At 42.0% G+C, this 15,171-nt stretch overlaps 1 protein-coding gene and 1 long non-coding RNA gene across 2 annotated transcripts in view; one reads left to right on the top strand and one right to left on the bottom strand.

The window, feature by feature from the left end:
* LOC101270999 (flavin-containing monooxygenase 5) overlaps positions 1 to 15,171 on the top strand; it is a 109,768-nt gene that overhangs the window by 62,853 nt on the left and 31,744 nt on the right. The gene's annotated exons all lie outside the window — the stretch shown is intronic.
* LOC117198778 (uncharacterized) overlaps positions 1 to 15,171 on the bottom strand; it is a 49,447-nt gene that overhangs the window by 12,671 nt on the left and 21,605 nt on the right. The gene's annotated exons all lie outside the window — the stretch shown is intronic.

Below are 15,171 nucleotides of genomic sequence, written 5' to 3'. Positions count from 1 at the left end.
AGGTGAGCAGTGGGTGAGCGAATGAAGCTTCATTTGTATTTACAGCTGCTCCCCATTGCTCACATTACCACCTGAGCTCTGCCTCCTGTCAGATCAGTGGCAGCATTAGGTTCTCATAGGAGTGGGAACCCTACTGTGAACTACACGTGTGAGGGATGTAGGCTGCGTGCTCCTTATGAGAATCTACTGCCTGATGATCTGAGGTGGACCTGGGGTGGTGATGCTAGCACTGGTGAGCGGCTGCAAATACAGATTATCATTACCAGAGAGGTTTGACTGCACAGAGACCATAATAAATCAATTGCTTGCACACTCATATCAAAACCCTATCAGTGAGGGGCAAATGAAAATTAAGCTGCATCTGGAGGCAGGCTTTATAGTGGCAAGTGAGTTGATGTACTTCAATTGTACAGCTGCATCTGGGGCAGGCTTCAAGTCAGAATCCGACACATTTTAGTCCACATGTGGCCCACACATTATTTTATTTACCACTTCCATTTGCGCCTCTTTCCTGCACTGCGCACTTGTCTCAGTCACAGTTTTGGTAAGCCACAGCTAACCTAGCCAAAATGAGTAAAAAACAAACATTGCTGGAGAGCATCTTTGAAAGGGGGAAAGACCAATGATGACACAGCAGAATACTCTAAGACTGCCAACAAAAAGAAAGCTGCATTTAAAAGAAAATACCAAGAGTCCTACTTAAACTATGGTTTCATTGCAACAGGTGATTCACATTCTCCAAGCCCGCTTTGTATAATTATGTGGTGACTGGCTATCCAACGAAACCATGAAACCTTCAAAACTGCTTCACCACATGGAGACCAAGCACCCTGCATTAAAATACAAGCCTTTAGAGTTTTTTAAAAGAAAAAAAACCATGAACACGAAGAACAGAAGCAATTATTGAAGGCCACCACTTCATCAAAAGTGTCTGCACTAAGAGCATCATTCTTAGTGGCTAACTGCATTGCTAAAGCTAAGAAGCCCTTTACTGTTGGTGAAGAGTTGATCCTGCCTGCTGCTAAGGACATTTGTTGTAAACCTTTGGGATAGGCTGCAGTTCAAAAGGTGGCACAGGGAGGCTTCTGGGAAGATGGTGGAAGAGTAAGACGCGGAGATCACCTGCCTCCCCACAGATACACCAGAAATACATCTACACGTGGAACAACTCCTACAGAACACCTACTGAACGCTGGCAGAAGACCTCTGACCTCCCAAAAGGCAAGAAAGTCCCCACGTACCTGGATAGGGCAAAAGAAAAAAGAATGAACAGAGACAAAAGGATAGGGACGGGACCTGCACCAGTGGGAGGGAGCTGTGAAGGAGGAAAGGTTTCCACACACTAGTAAGCCCTTTCGAGGGCGAAGACTGCGGGTGGCAGAGGAGGGGAGCTTCGGATCCACGGAGGAGAGCATACCAACAGGGGTGCGGAGGGCAAAGCGGAGAGATTCCCGCACAGAGGATCAGTGCCGACCAGCACTCACCAGGCCGAGAGGCTTGTCTGCTCACCCGCCGGGGCGGGCGGGGTTAGGAGCTGAGGCTCCGGCTTCGATGGGAGCACAGGGAGAAGACTAGGGTTGGCAGCGTGAACACAGCCTGCAGGGGGTTAGTGCACCACAGCTAGCCGGGAGGGAGTCCGGGGAAAAGTCTGGACCTGCCGGAGAGGCAAGAGACTTTTTCTCCCCTCTTTGTTTCCTGGTGCACGAGGAGAGGGGATTAAGAGTGCTGCTTAAAGGAGCTCCAGAGACGGGCGCGAGCCGCGGCTAAAAGTGCGGACCCCAGAGACGGGCATGGAACGCTAAGGCTGCTGCTGCCGCCACCAAGAAGCCTGTGTGCAAGCACAGGCCACTATCCATACCCCCTTCCAGGGAGCCTGTGCAGCCCGCCACTGCCAGGGTCCAGGGATCCAGGGACAACTCCCCGGGAAGAACGCACAGCACCCCTCAGGCTGGTGCAATGTCACGCTGGACTCTGCCGCCGCAGGCTAGCCCCGCACTGTGTGCCTCTCCCTCCGCCCGCCCCGCTCCGGCCTGAGTGAGCCAGAGCCACCGAATCAGCGGCTCCTTTAACCCCGTCCTGTCTGAGTGAAGAACAGACGCCCTCCAGCGACCTACACGCAGAGGTGGGGCAAAATCCAAAGCTGAGCCCCAGGGAGCTGTGAGAACAAAGAAGAGAAAGGGAAATCTCTCCCAGCAGCCTGAGGAGCAGCGGATTAAAGCTCCACAGTCAACTTGATGTACCCTGCATCTGTGGAATACATGAATAGACAACGAATCATCCCAAATTGAGGAGGTGGACTTTGAGAGCAAGATTTATGATTTTTTCCCCCTTTCCTCTTTTTGTGAATGTGTATGTTTCTGTATGAGATTTTGTCTGTATAGCTTTGCTTCCACCATTTGTCCTAGGGTTCTATCTGTCCGTTTTTTTGTTTCTGTTTTTGTTTAATTTTTTTCTTTTTTTTCTTAATAATTATTTTTTATTTTAATAACTTTATTATATTTTATCTTACTTTATTTTATTTTACTTTATCTTCTTTCTTTCTTTTTTCCTTCCTTCCCTCCTTTCTTCCTTCCTTACTTCCTCCCTCCCTCCCTCTCTCTCTCCTTTCTTTCATTGTTTCTTTCTCTCTTTCTTTCTTTCTTTCTACTTCTACTAATTCTTTCTTTCTACTTTTGCTCCCTTTTATTCTGAGCCGTGTGGATGAAAGGCTCTTGGCGCTACAGCCAGGAGTCAGTGCTGTGCCTCTGAGGTGGGAGAGCCAACTTCAGGACACTGGTCCACAAGAGACCTCCCAGCTCCACATAATATCAAACGGTGAAAATCTCCCAGAGATCTCCATCTCAACACCAGCACCCAGCTTCACTCAACGACCTAGCAAGCAACAGTGCTGGACATCCTATGCCGAACAACTAGCAAGACAGGAACACAACCCCACCCATTAGGAGACAGGCTGCCTAAAAACATAAGTCCACAGACACCCAAAAACACACTACCAGACTAGGACCTGTCCACCAGAAACACAAGATCCAGCCTCATCCACCAGAACACAGGCACTAGCCCCCTCCACCAGGAAGCTTACACAACCCACTGAACCAACTTTAGCCACTGGGGACAGACACCAAAAACAACGGGAACTACAAACCTGCAGCCTGCAAAAAGGAGACCCCAAGCACAGTAAGATAAGCAAAATCAGAAGACAGAAAAACACACAGCACATGAAGGAGCAAGATAAAAACCCACCAGACCTAACAAATGAAGAGGAAATAGGCAGTCTACCTGAAAAAGAATTCAGAATAATGATAGTAAAGATGATCAAAAATCTTGGAAATAGAATAGACAAAATGCAAGAAACATTTAACAAGGAACTACAAGAACTAAAGATGAAACAAACAATGATGAACAACACAATAAATGAAATTAAAAATACTCTAGATGGGATCAACAGCAGAATAACTGAGGCAGAAGAACGGATAAGTGACCTGGAAGATAAAATAGTGGAAATACCTATTGCAGAGCAGAATAAAGAAAAAAGAATGAAAAGAACTGAGGACAGTCTCAGAGACCTCTGGGACAACATTGAACGCACCAACATTCAAATTATAGGGGTTCCAGAAGAAGAAGAGAAAAAGAAAGGGACTGAGAAAATATTTGAAGAGATTATAGTTGAAAACTTCCCTAATATGGGAAAGGAAATAGTTAATCAAGTCCAGGAAGCACAAAGAGTCCCATACAGGATAAATCCAAGGAGAAATACGCCAAGACACATATTAATCAAACTGTCAAAAAATAAATACAAAGAAAACCTATTAAAAGCAGCAAGGGAAAAACAACAAATAAAACACAAGGGAATCCCCATAAGGTTAACAGCTGATCTCTCACCAGAAACTCTGCAAGCCAGAAGGGACTGGCAGGACATATTTAAAGTGATGAAGGAGAAAAACCTGCAACCAAGATTACTCTACCCAGCAAGGATCTCATTCAGATATGATGGAGAAATTAAAACCATTACAGACAAGCAAAAGCTGAGAGAGTTCAGCATCACCAAACTAGCTCTACAACAACTGCTAAATGAACTTCTCTAGGCAAGAAACACAAGAGAAGGAAAAGACCTACAATAACGAACCCAAAACAATTAAGAAAATGGGAATAGGAACATACATATTGATAATTACCTTAAAAGTAAATGGACTAAATGCTCCCACCAAAAGATACAGATTGGCTGAATGTATACAAAAACAAAACCCATATATTTGCTGTCTACAAGAGACCCAAGAGACCCACTTCAGACCTAAAGACACACACAGACTGAAAGTAAGGGGATGGAAAAAGATATTTCATGCAAATGGAAACCAAAAGAAAGCTGGAGTAGCAATTCTCAGATCAGACAAAATAGACTTTAAAATAAAGACTATTACAAGAGACAAAGAAGGACACTACGTAATGATCAAGGGATCGATCCAAGAAGAAGATATAACAACTGTAAATATTTATGCACACAACATAGGAGCACCTCAATACATAAGGCAAATACTAACAGCCATAAAAGGGGAAATCGACAGTAACACATTCATAGTAGGGGACTTTAACACCCCACTTTCACCAATGGACAGATCATCCAAAATGAAAATAAATAAGGAAACACAAGCTTTAAATGATACATTAAACAAGATGGACTTAATTGATATTTATAAGACATTCCATGCAAAAACAACAGAATACACATTTTGCTCAAGTGCTCATGGAACATTCTCCAGGATAGATCATATCTTGGGTCACAAATCAAGCCTTGGTAAATTTAAGAAAACTGAAACTGTATCAAGTATCTTTTCCGACCACAACGCTATGAGACTAGATATCAATTACAAGAAAAGATCTGTAAAAAAAACAAACACATGGAGGCTGAACAATACACTACTTAATAACGAAGTGATCACTGAAGAAATAAAAGAGGAAATAAAATAATACCTAGAAAAAACTGACAACGGAGACATGACGACCCAAAACGTATGGGATGCAGCAAAAGCAGTTCTAAGAGGGAAGTTTATAGCAATACAATCCTACCTTAAGAAACATGAAACATCTCGAATAAACAACCTAACCTTGCACCTAAAGCAATTAGAGAAAGAAGAACAAAAACACCCCAAAGTTACCAGAAGGAAAGAAATCATAAAAATCAGATCAGAAATAAATGAAAAAGAAATGAAGAAAATGATAGCAAAGATCAATAAAACTAAAAGCTGGTTCTTTGAGAAGATAAACAAAATAGATAAACCACTAGCCAGACTCATCAAGAAAAAAAGGGAGAAGACTCAAATCAATAGAATTAGAAATGAAAAAGAAGTAATAACTGACACTGCAGAAATACAAAAGATCATGAGAGATTACTACAAAAAAATCTATGCCAATAAAATGGACAACCTGGAAGAAATGGACAAATTCTTAGAAATGCACAAGCTGCCAAGACGGAATCAGGAAGAAATAGAAAATATGAACAGACCGATCACAAGTACTGAAATTGAAACCGTGATTAAAAATCTTCCAACAAACAAAAGCCCAGGACCAGATGGCTTCACAGGCGAATTCTATCAAATATTTAGAGAAGAGCTAACACCTATCCTTCTCAAACTCTTCCAAAATATAGCAGAGGGAGGAACACGCCCAAACTCATTCTACAAGACCACCATCACCTTGATAACAAAACCAGACAAGGATGTCACAAAGAAAGAAAACTACAGGCCAATATCACAGATGAACATAGATGCATAAATCCTCAACAAAATACTACCAAACAGAATCCAACAGCACATTAAAAGGATCATACACCATGATCAAGTGGGGTTTATTCCAGGAATGCAAGGATTCTTCAATACACGCAAATCAATGTGATAAACCATATTAACAAATTGAAGGAGAAAAACCATATGATCATCTCAATAGATGCAGAGAAAGCTTTCGACAAAATTCAACACCCATTTATGATAAAAACCCTGCAGAAAGTAGGCATAGAGGGAACTTTCCTCAACATAATAAAGGCCATATATGACAAACCCACAGCCAACATCATCCTCAATGGTGAAAAACTGAAAGCATTTCCGCTAAGATCAGGAAGAAGCCAAGGATGCCCATTCTCACCACTCTTATTCAACATAGTTTTGGAAGTTTTAGCCACAGCAATCAAAGAAGAAAAGGAAATAAAAGGAATCCAAATCGAAAAGGAAGAAGTAAAGCTGTCACTGTTTGCAGATGACATGATACTATACATAGAGAATCCCAAAGATGCTACCAGAAAACTACTAGAGCTAATCAATGAATTTGGTAAAGTAGCAGGATACAAAATTAATGCACAGAAATCTCTGGCATTCCTATACACTAATGATGAAATATCCGAAAGTGAAATCAAGAAAACTCTCTCATTTACCATTGCAACAAAAAGAATAAAATATCTAGGAATAAACCTACCTAAGGAGACAAAAGACCTGTATGCAGAAAATTATAAGACACTGATGAAAGAAATTAAATATGATACAAATAGATGGAGAGATATACCATGTTCTTGGATTGGAAGAATCAACATTGTGAAAATGACTCTACTCCCCAAAGCAATCTACAGATTCAATGCAATCTCTATCAAACTACCACTGGCATTTTTCCCAGAACTAGAACAAAAAATTTCACAATTTGTATGGAAACACAAAAGACCCCGAAGAGCCAAAGCAATCTTTAGAACGAAAAACGGAGCTGGAGGAATCAGGCTCCCTGACTTCAGACTATACTACAAAGCTACAGTAATCAAGACAGTATGGTACTGGCACAAAAACAGAAAGATAAATCAATGGAACAGGATAGAAAGCCCAGAGATAAACCCACGCACATATGGTCACCTTATCTTTGATAAAGGAGGCAAGAATGTACAGTGGAGAAAGGATAGCCTCTTCAATAAGTGGTGCTGGGAAAACTGGACAGGTACATGTGTAAGTATGAGATTAGACCACTCCCTAACACCATACACAGAAATAAGCTCAAAATGGATCAAAGACCTAAATGTAAGGCCAGAAACTATCAAACTCTTAGAGGAAAACATAGGCAGAACACTCTATGACATAAATTACAGCAAGATCCTTTTTGACCCACCTCCTAGAGAAATGGAAATAAAAATAAACAAATGGGACCTAATGAAACTTCAAAGCTTTTGCACAGCAAAGGAAACCATAAACAAGACCAAAAGGCAACCCTCAGAATGGGAGAAAATATTTGCAAATGAAGCAACTGACAAAGGATTAATCTCCAAAATTTACAAGCAGCTCATGCAGCTCAATAATAAAAAAACTAACAACCCAATCCAGAAATGGGCAGAAGACCTAAATAGACATTTCTCCAAAGAAGATATACAGATTGCCAACAAACACATGAAACAAAGCTCAACATCATTAATCATTAGAGAAATGCAAATCAAAACTACAATGAGATATCATCTCACACCCATCAGAATGGCCATCATCAAAAAATCTAGAAACAATAAGTGCTGGAGAGGGTGTGGAGAAAAGGGAACACTCTTGCACTGCTGGTGGGAATGTGAATTGATACAGCCACTATGGAGAACAGTATGGATGTTCCTTAAGAAACTACAAATAGAACTACCATATGACCCAGCAATCCCACTACTGGGCATATACCCTGAGAAAACCGTAATTCAAAAAGAGTCATGTACCAAGATGTTCATTGCAGCTCTATTTACAATAGCCAGGAGATGGAAACAACCTGGGTGTCCATCATCAGATGAATGGATAAAGAAGATGTGGCACATATATACAATGGAATATTACTCAGCCATAAAAAGAAACGAAATTGAGCTATTTGTAATGAGGTGGATAGACCTAGACTCTGTCATACAGAGTGAAGTAAGTCAGAAAGAGAAAGACAAATACCGTATGCTAACACATATATATGGAATTTAAGAAAAAAAATTTTGTGAAGAACCTAGGGGTAAGATAGGAATAAAGACACAGACCTAGTAGAGAATGGACTTGAGGATATGGGGAGTGGGAAGGGTGAGCTGTGACAAGGCGAGAGAGAGGCATGGACATATACACACTACCAAATGTAAGGTAGATAGCTAGTGGAAAGCAGCTGCATAGCACAGGGAGATCAGCTCCGTACTTTGTGACCACCTAGAGGGGTGGGATAGGGAGGGTGGGAGGAAGGGAGACGCAAGAGGGAAGAGATATGGGAACATATGTATATGTATAACTGATTCACTTTGTTATAAAGTAGAAACTAACACACCATTGTAAAGCAATTATACTCCAATAAAGATTTAAAAAAACAAAAGAAAGGTGGCACATGTTCGTCTTTTGGCTAGCACCATAACTAGATGAATTGATGAAATAGCAGAGGATATTGAGGCACAATTTTTAGAGAGGACAAATGAGTCACATGGTACACAATCCAGGTTGACGAGTCTACCAATGTTGACAAGATTACAATGCTTGTTTTTGTGCAGTATATTTTTCAGGAGGATGGGCATGAGGATAAGTTATGTGCACTTTTGTTGCCAACCAACACCACAGCTACAGAACTAGTCAAGTCTTTGAATGATTACATATCAGGAAAACTGAATTGGTCATTTTGTCTCAGAATATGCATGGACAGAGCGGCTGCCATGACTGGACTGCTTTCTGGTTTCACTACTTGGGTCAAAGAGGTTGCTTCTGAATGTGAGTGTACGCGCTGTGTCATCCATAGAGAAATGCTGACTAGCCGAAAAATGTCGCCTGGATTTAACGTTTTGCAGGATGTGATTAAAATTATCAACCACATTAAGTACATGCCCTTAACTCACATCTGTTGGCGCAGCTCTGTGAGGAGATGGACGCAGAGCACACACGTCTCCTCTGATACACAGAAGTGAGATGGCTTTCTAAAGGTAGATCACTAGATCACTGGCCAGAGTTTCTGAGTTACAAGCGTCGCTCCAGAGATTTCTTTTAGAAAAACAGTCACCACTGGCAGCACATTTCACTGACACAGAATGGGTTGCAAAACTTGCTTCCTTGTGTGACATATTCAACCTGCTCAACGGACTCAATCTGTCACTTCAGGGGAGAATGACAACTATGTTCAAGTTGGCAGATAAAGTGGCTGCATTCAAAGCCAAACTGGAATTATGGGGGTGACGAGTGAACATTGGGATTTTTGACATGTTTCATACATTAGCAGAGATTTTGAAAGACACTGAGCCAGAGCCTTCTTTCTCCCAGCTGGTGCATGATCACCTATCTCAGTTTTCAAAGGAGTTTAAGCATTACTTCCCAAACACAAAAGACCCCTGAACTGGGAAGGAGTGGACACGATCCATTTGTGAATAAGCCAGATGAATCAACATTGTCCGTGCTAGAAGAGGACCAACTGCTTGAGACTGCAAATGACGGTGGCCTTAAAAATATGTTAGAGACAGGGCTTCCCTGGTGGCGCAGTGGTTGAGGGTCCACCTGCCGATGCAGGGGACACGGGTTCATGCCCCGGTCCGGGAAGATCCCACATGTCACGGAGCGGCTGGGCCCATGAGCCATGGCCGCTGAGCCTGCGCGTCCAGAGCCTGTGCTCCGCAATGGGAGAGGCCACAACAGTGAGAGGCCCGCGTACCGCAAAAAAAAAAAAATATATATATATATATATATATATATATGTTAGAGACAACTTCAAATCTCCATATGTTCTTGGATTAAAGTCAAGGCGGAATGTCCTGAGATTGCCACAAAAGCACTGAAAAGCCTGCTTCCATTTCCAACATCCTATCTTTGTGAAGCAGGGTTTTCTGTAGTGACAGCAACCAAAACGAGATTACAGAGTAGACTGGACATAGCAACCCACTTCGGGTGTCACTGTCTCCCATCACCCCCAGATGGGACCATCTAGTTGCAGGAAAACAAGCTCAGGGCTCCCACTGATTCTGCATTATGGTGAGTTGTATAATTATTTCATTATATATTACAATGTAATAATAATAGAAATAAAGTGCACAATAAATATAATGCTCTCAAATCATCCCGAAATCATCCTCCCTGCCAACCACGCCCACTCGAGTCCGTGGAAAAATTGTCTTCCGAGAAACCAGTCCCTGGTGCCAGAAAGGTTGGGGACGCTGCCTTAGAGCAACAGCAAGGCATGAAGCACTGAAAGCACAGGAGGCACAAATGAAATGGAGCAGGACCCTATGGTCCTCCCCCCAGCACCATGTCCTCTGACTGCCTTTTGTTTGTAGAAAAAATTAGTCAAAGTTGAGCCTGTATATACTCACTTGCAAATTTGCAGTTAGAGAAAATTTGAGTCAATGTTTAAAACTTTTTACAAGTAATTTAACAACAACACAAAACATTTTGCCAAGTTTAAAAGTAATTAATTACAAAACGTAAAGTAGTAGAGCATTAAAATAAAATTACATTTTAAAAAATTAAGTTTTAAAAGTAATTCTTGTATTGTTCTGAAATTGTAAAACTGATTCAGTAGAGACAGATTAATATTCAGTTTATAAAAGTACTCAAGAGTTTTCCTATAACTAGGTATCTCTAGTACATTCAAAATTATCCAATTTACAAATTAATTTATAAGTTAAACTTCCAATAGGTAAAATGGTTGCATTAAAACACTTTTCAGAATTTTATTTTTAAAAGTACTATTATAGTATAATTCACATTTATAACTGAAAACTTTTATGAAGATATCAGTCTTTAAAAAGTTACAGGCCCAGGGGCTTCCCTGGTGGCGCAGTGGTTGAGAGTCCACCTGCCGATGCAGGGGACACGGGTTCGTGCCCCAGTCTGGGAAGATCCCACATGATGCGGAGCGGCTGGGCCCGTGAACCATGGCTGCTGAGCCTGCGTGTCCAGAGCCTGTGCTCCGCAACAGGAGAGGCCACAGCAGTGAGAGGCCCACGTACCACAAAAAAAAAAGTTACAGGCCCAAAGAATATTGACACTAATATTAATTAGGGTTGTTTAAACAGCAAAATTAAAAATTCAATAGCACAAACAAAATAGCAATTTACTTATCTCTCATGTAAGAGTCCAAGATTAATAGATCCAGATTAGAAGATCCAGTCATTTAGGGCCCCAATCTGATAGTGGACCTACTTCAATACATAGTTCCCAAACATCTCTCTGGTTATCATTCTAGGCTACAGGAAAGAAGAGTGAGCAGAAGTCCAGGGAAAACCATTGCCTTTTAAATAGGTTAGGCAGAACTCAGTGAGAACTTAGTCATATGGCCACGTGCAGCTGCAAGGGAAACTGGGAAATACTGTTGCTATTTGGGCAACCCCATGCCAGCTACAGTCCTATAATGCTGTAATATGAGGAAAACAGATTTTAATGAAGAGTTAGCATTGTCTGACACCCCTCTAGCCACTAGAATTCTGTGTTCATCCTTCTCCTGTTATGCTCATCCCCACCCCAAGGAAGACAACTCCAAATTCCATCCAGGTGCTGCATCCAGCTCAAATTCTGGGATCTCTGGGTGACTTGCAATCATCTCCCTCAGACTCAGATTGGCTTTTTGTGGTCCAGCAACTCATTAACTCAAAGGAAGTCACTAACTTCTCCAACACCCGATAAACCATGGTCTAATAGAAACAGGATGATTATATGAGAACTTCTTGTTCTTTAGTATTCAGTGGCCCTTCTGCTGCCATAAATCTTGGGGAGGGATAAGACAAGAGATTAATATTTTTGAAATCTGAAGGGAGATGCGTTTAGGCAACTGGAAAAAAAAAAACCCTGTTTTTTCTTTCTAAGAGAAAGTAGCATTAGACAGAAGAAAAGATATTTGGTGACAAATGACATTCTATTTCATGGTATTTGACGGTGAGGACACTAGTTAAATAGGGGATTTCTGGAGCAAAGTGAGAAGAGAATCCAGAACAAAAGTAAATAGCTTTTTTTTTTTTTAAAGAAAAATATGAACTTTTTGATTAACTTGTCTTAAGATGACTATTGAGAGATTAATGACATTTTTTTAAACATCTTTATTGGGGTATAACTGCTTTACAATGGTGTGTTAGTTTCTGCTTTATAACAAAGTGAATCAGTTATACATATACATATGTTCCCATATGTCTTCCCTCTTGCGTCTCCCTCCCTCCCACCCTCCCTATCCCACCCCTCCAGGCTGTCACAAAGCACCAAGCCAATATCCCTGTGCCATGCGGCTGCTTCCCACTAGCTATCTACCTTACTACGTTTGTTAGTGTGTATATGTCCATGACTCTCTCTCGCCCTGTCACAGCTCACCCTTCCCCCTCCCCATAACCTCAAGTCCGTTCTCTAGTAGGTCTGCGTCTTTATTCCTGCCTTACCCCTAGGTTCTTCATGACATTTTTATAAGAACCATATCAAAAAGACAGAACCACATCAAAAAAAAACACTTTAATTACTGAGAAATATATATAACTCCATCCTTAAGCTTCTTTCCCTTTATTCTCCCATTAGGGTATGTTGATGTCCTGTATTCCCCACTGTGTGTGCATGTGTGTGTGTGTTCATATAATTCAGACCATATTTTGAGCAGGAGTCTTACTGATGGAGCCAAATGATTTCCAAAACCAAAGATCTATTTTTATTTTTATTAAAAAAATTTTTTTTTGCGGTACGCTGGCCTCTTACTGTTGTGGCCTCTCCCGTTGCGGAACACAGGCTCCGGACGCGCAGGCTCAGCGGCCATGGCTCATGGGCCCAGCTGCTCCGCGGCATCTGGGATCTTCCCGGAGCGGGGCACGAACCCGTGTCCTCTGCATCGGCAGGCGGACTCTCAACAACTGCGCCACCAGGGAAGCCCCCAAAGATCTATTTTTAAACATATTTTAAAGTAGTTGAAATAAGGAAAGCTATGCTCAGCTAAAAGCAGTTCAGCTACAGTGTAAACTGTAAAGGCAGGAGTTAAGCAAAGGATAAGGATGCAATAGAGAGATGAGAAATGGACAAAGGACTTGTGGATAAATAAGATGTAAATATATCCTCATAAAGGAGCAGTATATATAGTGTTTGAAGCCAAGGCCTGAAGCCAGACTGTCAGATGTACCTCCCCTGTCTTTTCACTTACTTGCAGAAGAAGTGTTTGATAGTACTTTCTTCATGGGATTGCTGAGAGGAATTCCTGTGTCCCTTCCTATTCTGCCTTTTGCACAATTAAAAGGTAAACCCTTGAGAAATAACCATTGGTCTGGGAAGGATACTTCTGGGGTGAAGTCAGTAAGTCAAATCCAGGACTGGGGACTTCCCTGGTGGCACAGTGGTTAAGAATCTGCCTGCCAATGCAGGGGACATGGGTTCAAGCCCTGGTCCAGGAGGATCCCACATGCCGCAGAGCAACTAAGCCCATGCACCACAACTACTGAGCCTGTGCTCTAGAACCCATGAGCCACAACTACTGAGCCCACATGCCCCAACTACTGAAGCTTGCGTACCTAGAGCCCATGCTCCGCCACAAAGAGAAGCCACCACAATGAGAAGACCACACCACACCACAACGAAGAGTAGCCCCTGCTCACCACAACTAGAGAAAGCCCTCACACAGCAACAAAGACCCAATGCAGCCAAAAAGAAATTAATTAATTAATTAATTTAAAAAAAAAAACCCCAGGGCTGGCATTATTGGCAATAAATCACCTTCAGCAAAGTTGACTCAGGCATTAGTAAGAGTGAAACTGATAGGTGGTGTTTTGGGGGGCTCCAAGGAGCTCCAGTCCTTTACGTCTCAACGCAGAAAGAATTCAGTGAGAGGTAAAGTGATTGATAAGAAGTGATTTATTAGAATAGGATGCTTGTAAAGCCTATAAGCGGGCAGGCCAGAGGGGGCCATGCCCTGAGAATTTAGTAGGCTACAGTTTTATAATCAAAGGAAAAGTAGGGAGGGGGAAAAGACCACCTTGTTCCTCATTCTTTAGTATACATCACGCTTGCATCATCAGCTCCTCCTCCAGGCTGGGCAGGGGAGTTTTCTTGTCCCTATATGGTCAAGCTATGACTGTCGTGGCACTATGGAAAAATTATTTCAGGTCTCAGTACAATGAGTGTCTTTCATTTTGAAATGTCACCTTTCCATAAATTATTGTTTTTTAAGTGTGCAGAGAGCATGTCCTAGGGGTCATTAACTTACTGAGCTCACTGGGCAGGATGTGGGTCTCATACCACCACTGTTTTATTGTTTTGGGACATGTTTTGTCTTATGCTTCTGCTGCATGGATTTTGTTGCTAAACAGGCCTGCTTGGTTTTGTGGTTAAGCAAACCTGCTTTCTTGAATGATCATTAACTTACAGGGGTCACCCATACTTTTTTCTTTACTTACAATCCCCTAGTGGGGTTAACTATTTAATTAACTAATTTGTCCCTTTACTCTGTCCCTAACATAAGGGGCACAAAGATGCATAGCGTCAGCCACAACGCGTACCTCTCCCAGAACTCCTTACACCTGTCAAAACAGATGCCTCGGTTGAATGAGCCCTGATTCTGACCCAATGTGTGAAATCTTATATCCATTACATTGGTCTTTCATGCATGATTTTGTATTTGAAGAATTTGTTACATTTCTAAAGTGGATATTTTGTGTTTGTAATCACACAGGTAGCTGTGTGAGGAAAGTTCTTTTTCGCAGTATTTTTATTTTTTTGAAATTATCTGTTTGTGTATCAGTCTTCTCTACTAAACTATAAGCTCCTCTAAGTAGGAAACTTAATCCCCTCACTCCCCACTGTACACCAGCGCCCAGCTCAGTGCATGGGTATTTTAAAGTAAATTTCTTCCCGTAGCACGGAACCAAAGATCCGATTTGTGGGGTTGGGGGTTGGCTTGGAGAGGTGGACGAGGGGCCGGGATGTGTTCTGACAGATCTCCTGAAAGACATGTTCTCCGCTTAAGCTTTTGGAGCAAGACTTGCTTTGGGACTGTTGGTGACAGTTTCCCTTCACCAGTAGGTGTTTGTCACTATAAGACAACACCAGGAAGTTAAAAGTGAATGGGAAGGGCGGGTGATGGAGATTCCGGCCCCTAGGGTCTCCCCTGAGAGTAGCTGAGAGTGCGGGCAACTGCAGGTAAAAAACAGAGAGGTCATAGGGTTAATTTTTTCTGCCCAGAACAGGTTTGGCCCACGTTTTATCCCCTCTGTGGAGATAATGGGCGCTG

This window comes from Orcinus orca, chromosome 1 (genome assembly GCF_937001465.1).
Source record: "Orcinus orca chromosome 1, mOrcOrc1.1, whole genome shotgun sequence".
NCBI lineage: Eukaryota > Metazoa > Chordata > Mammalia > Artiodactyla > Delphinidae > Orcinus > Orcinus orca.
Note: the sequence above shows the minus strand (reverse complement) of the source record. Positions and strands in the feature narration are given on the sequence as shown.